This window comes from Cervus elaphus, chromosome 11 (assembly GCF_910594005.1).
Source record: "Cervus elaphus chromosome 11, mCerEla1.1, whole genome shotgun sequence".
In the NCBI taxonomy this organism is placed as follows: Eukaryota; Metazoa; Chordata; class Mammalia; order Artiodactyla; family Cervidae; genus Cervus; species Cervus elaphus.
In genome coordinates, this window is record NC_057825.1 from 38,420,659 (window position 1) to 38,426,122 (window position 5,464).

Sequence of the window (5,464 nt, forward strand, 5' to 3'; positions counted from 1 at the left end):
GAGATCTGTTGAAATAGGTAGAATTAATGGTAATTCCCATAAACTATTTGAGCACTAGGCAGGGCACACACTAATAAATAGTGTAATTGCACAACAGGCTATTTGGGGCAAAGCACAGCTCTGCCATTTTAATGGGTGACCGAGCAAGTTAAGTGACCTATCTATAGTACAGTTTCCCATCTGTGAAATTGGGTTAATATTACCTCGTTGAATTGTTGTATGGCTTCAATGGGATAATATATTACATGTGGCCTTCAGGAAGCACGCAGTAGATTTTGGCTTTTAGTGTTATTGAGAGATTCTGGGAAATTGCATGTGAATTTCTTCTAGGGAGGAAAAGAGTAATTACGTTTAGAAGAACCACATTTAGAGTGTTTGATTTTTCTACCACCAATGAAACAAAGCTGTTTCTGTACCATGAGCATTCACATTATCAATTTTGAAAAATGCAAAGATAAAGATTTTAGCTCATCCAGGATCTACTGGGAGTTGATGGTTTCCTAGGGTGTGTACAGAAAACAAATGGAAAACATGCTTTGGGGCTATTAATAATCTATTGGCACCAATGCTGTTTCTGCTAGCCAAGAATGCTAGAGAGCTAAACTCTAAAGAAATGTCTGAGGAAATGGTTATAATCAGTGATGCTTCTTTCTGGTACTGTATTTTTTTTTTTTGTAAAGATCTAACAATTTATAGAAAACAACCATTATTATTTCTTATTCCTAACTCATTCACTCATTCAAAAATAGTTTTTGGATATCTGCTATAAGGCAGGCCTGTGCTTACACTGGTGATGGAAGGATGAATACAATGTGGACCTTGCCGAGTTTAGCTGGGAGGCACAAATATATAAATAGGTCCAACATGTGGTTCACCTTCTAGAGAAAACTCAACTTATCTCCTCATCTCCTCCAGATCCCACCATGACAATTTCAAGGAGAAGTAGATCTGACATATGGAATTCTCAGTGATACACTATTGGACCACAGTCTTTGGGATGACCTGTTCCAACACTTGGAATACTGTCCTCTAGAAATCAGATTTGCTCAGAGGTAGAGGGAAAGCTTCAGGTGATAGCTTTCTAAAGAAAGCTTTAGAATTTGGTGTCTAAAAACAGAAACTGTGAAACTGAAGTGTGGAGGGAATTCATCACAAGCTTAGTAATGGGATCAGCTTAAAATATAGTTCTTAATCTTGCAGTCAATTCAGGGACAATGGGAAAGAGAAAAAAGGGAAAGAAAAACATTCAATTCAGAAAACCCTATGGATACAGTAGAATTTTCAGAATACTTTTTCCACAAATGGATAGTTCTTCATTAAGCATGTTCTCCTAACATAATATTAAAACAACAAGTCTTTATTGATGCTGCAGTTCAGATCTACATGGGTGGTCCTGTTATGTGTTTTGAGTTGGATTACTTTCTTCCTCTCTAAGATGTCTATTTATACTTTTTCTTTAAATTTCCAGCATACCCTTCTTTATTCTTAATTGATACTGCTGCTTCATATTTAATTGGAAAGTTAGAATGCAGAAGACATTCATCTGTGTGAATCTTGCACTCAGGAATGGTGACTGGATGAAGAGCAGTGTAAGTCACGAGTGTAGAAGTTGACGGAATGAGTACACTTACATATCACTTTAGGCCAAGTGAAGAGCACCACATAATGAGGTCAAGAATGGATCCTGGGGATCATGAACATTTTTACAGAGCTTGACAGAGAATGAGGAACCAGAGGGAAAATAAGACACTTCTAGGAAGGAGTAATCATGAGTATCAATCACGACAGAGAAGGTGAGAAAACAAGAACTAAATACCCTTCATTAGATTTAGTAACTAGTTCTTTGTTGACCTTTATAAAAGGGGATTAATAGAAATGGTGCTAGAAAAAAGGAACATTCAGAGGGGGGGAAAAGAACTCTTAGAAATTAAAACACAAAAATAAAAATGAAAAAAAAACAACAGAATAAATGGAAAATAAGCTTGAAGACTTTTTTTTTTTTTTTTAAGGAAGTGGAGTTAAAAGACCACAAGAAGAAAAAGATGGGTAGAAAACATAGGTGAAACAATCGACCAGTGCAGGAGGTCCAATATCCAAATAACAGAATTACAGAATGTGAGAGCAGAGAAAATAAAGGGGAAAAAAAATCATCAAAATTTCTTAGACTTAAAGACATAAGTTTCTAGCTTGAAAGGACCCTTTGAGTCTCCAGAACAAGGGCTAGAAGTAGACCTACCCCAAATTCATTACTAAATATCAGTATATTTGGAGCCCGCTTCATGGATCACTGCCTTGTCGTGGTGAAGGGACTTGCATAACTCAATGAAGTTATGAACCATGCCATGCAGGCAAACAAAACCATCTCAAAGAAAAAGAAAAGTAAGAAGGCAAAGTGGTTATCTGAGGAGGCTTTATGAATAGCAGAAGAACAAAGAGAAGCGAAAAGCAAGGGAGAGAGGGAAAGGTACATCCAATTAAATGCAGAGTTTCAAAGAATAGCTGGAAGGGACAAGAAGACCTTTTTCAGTGAAGAGTGTTTAATAATAGAAAAAAAAAAAGGGGGGGGGGAAGACTAGAGATCTCTTCAGGAAAATTGGCAACATCAAGGGAGCATTCTGCCCAAAGATGGGAACAGTAATGGATAAAAATGGTAAGAGACCTAGTAGATGCTGAAAAGATCAAGAAGAAGAGATGGAAAGAATACATGGAAGAACTGTACAAAAAAGATCTCAATGACCCAGATTACTACAATGGTGTGGTTAGTCACCCAGAGCCAGTCATTCTGGAATGCAAAGTTCAGCGGGCCTTAAGAAGCACTGCTGTTAATAAAGCTAGTGGATGCAATGAAATTCCAGCAGAACTATTTAAATCCTTAAAGGACACTGCCAATAAGCAAGAAAGAAATTGATAGCTCATATGATGTGATTGACCCAGGAGAGCTAAATCTCACCTCTAAAATAGAAAGTCAGTGGATAATATCTGAGGTTAATGGGTTAAAATATATCAGTGTACACATCATTTAGAGATACGGCCATGTGTAAATGCCAGAAAAATGACCTAAAATAGTTAAAAGGGAAAGGAGACTGAGAACTGGGGAGTGTGGTGGGACAGGAAACAGGAACATTTTATTATAAGACTTTCAGAAATTTGACTTTTAAACTATGTGACTTTAATATTTTGAATAAAAATTTTGAGTCTTCAGATTTTGCCAAAGTTCTCACTAAGGAATTCTGCTAAGTTTGTTTCATTCTATTGGGTTATTAGTACAATGGAATGCCATGTTGTTGTTAAAAGTGACAATCACATGGGCTAGATATAAATATAGGGAGATATTTATAAAATAAAGGGGCTTCCCTGATAGCTCAGTTGGTAAAGAATCCACCTGCAATGCAGGAGACCCCAGTAAAAGTGAAAAAAAGTAGAAAAAGTTGAAAAATAATCAGAGCACAGAGTAATTTATAAACTTTGAAGGCAATACCAAAAATCATATACATATATACACACATATCATATGTATAGACAATATATCTATAATGATATACATATTTGGTTTTGGGTCAATAATAAAATGGTGCATTATATACCATTAAAAATAAAACACAGGAAGGTTAAGTCTGTTTTGACTTTCATGGTGATCACTTCCTAGGCTTCTTTATGAGCTTACCGTTGGTTGGGAGCAGAGTAATGCCCTCCACCACCTCACCTCGTTTCCCAGTTTGGATGTCCATGTCCTAATCTCCAGAACCTGTGAACTAGTTACCTTATAAGGCAAAAGGATTTTGCAGATGTGATTAAGGTAAAGATCTTGAGATGAGGAGATTATCCTTGATTATCTGGTGGGTCCACATACACACAAGGGTCCTTATCAGTGAAAGAGGGAGGCACAAGGGTCAGGGAATGAGAGGTGATGACAGAAGCAGAGGCTGGAGTGATCTGATGGCTGGAAGGGGCCCGCAATCAAAGGAGTGTAGGCGGTCTCTAAAAGCTAGAAAAAGCAAAGAATGGATTCTCCCCTTGAGTCTCCAGAAGAAACACAGCTCTGCTGACATCTTAATTTTAACCCCTAAAGATCAATTTCAGACTTCTGGCCTCCAGAACTATAAGACAATAAACTCATGTTGTTTTAAGTTACCCCTCCCCCTGAAAAAAAATAAAAATAAGACACAGGAAGATGGTAAAACATGAGAAACTGTTCATGGTGCCTTATGACATGAAAAATTTAGAATCTCTGTAGGTTATGATGGCAACTATGAAATATATTCATCTGAATAAGGACTCAGAAGTCATTTTTACAAATCAAATTGTTTAGAAACAAAAAGAATACCTTGAAGAATAGTGGATGCAATTCATATAAAACACGAGTTTTGGAGCTGTAAAGAAGGGAATATCTGAGATGAGGGAATTGGAGGTAGGACAAGGCTGGAAGAGGATTTTGTGTTTACTTATTTGCATGATTTCTTTCTTTTAAGCTGGGAGATGTTTTAGTTGATATCCACGATGGGGAAGGGACAAAGGAACTATAGAGACCAACAATGTGAAAGACCAAAGATGGGAGTGGGGAGGAGGAGAGGCGAGGAGGCGGTGCCTGTGTGAGGAGACAGGAAGGGAGGATTTAGAACACAGAGGGAGAGGTCAGCACTGGCCAAGGAAACGAACATATCACAAGGCAGTAACGATACTAGAGGACCATGGATGCGGCCTTTCTCTAACGACAACAGCTGTGATTTCCATATTACAATCCTCATTTCATGAATGAAAACCTGAGACTCAAAGAGGTCAAATAACTTTGATTAATCATCTCTGTACCTGTTGGTGGGCCTGGGATGCTGGCCTGTACCTATTTGCCTTGGCTCCTCCCACTGTGTGATCCTTTGAGACAGTGGAAAGGATGTTGACAAGTTGGCAAGTGTGTAAGTAGAAAGATGAGGAGTTGAAGAAGTTTTGAAAGATGAAGTGTAAACATAATAGTCCTTTTTGAGCAACCATCTACTGCTAGAGTTCCTGGGAACTGTATTTTCTGGATTCTATTCATAACATAGTGTTCGGTATAACAAAGTACTTAACTTTGACATTTCTTTATTCTATTGCCAAGACACTGGTTTTTGTAGCATTAATTTATGTTCTATCTAAATGTTTTAAGTCATATAAATGACTGTATCATGTGTTGGTTAGTGGATGATGAGGGTCCTTCCTCTGAATTATGCAAGGGCCAAGGATGCTTGACTTCAAACACAGGATTGCTACTTCTTTACTGTAAACTTACTTCTGCAAAGCAGATGTGCAAAACAAATGAACAGGGAAGGGATCTCTTAAACCAAAGTGTTGTGATTGCATTTTGTTTCCCAAAATATTGATGGGTTCCTATGGACACCTGCCATGCTCTGAAGGGTGATGCCTTGGGGTGAGGTGACATTCTGTCAGACCCACCAGGGTCTTGTCAATGCCATCAGACACTGACCAGCTA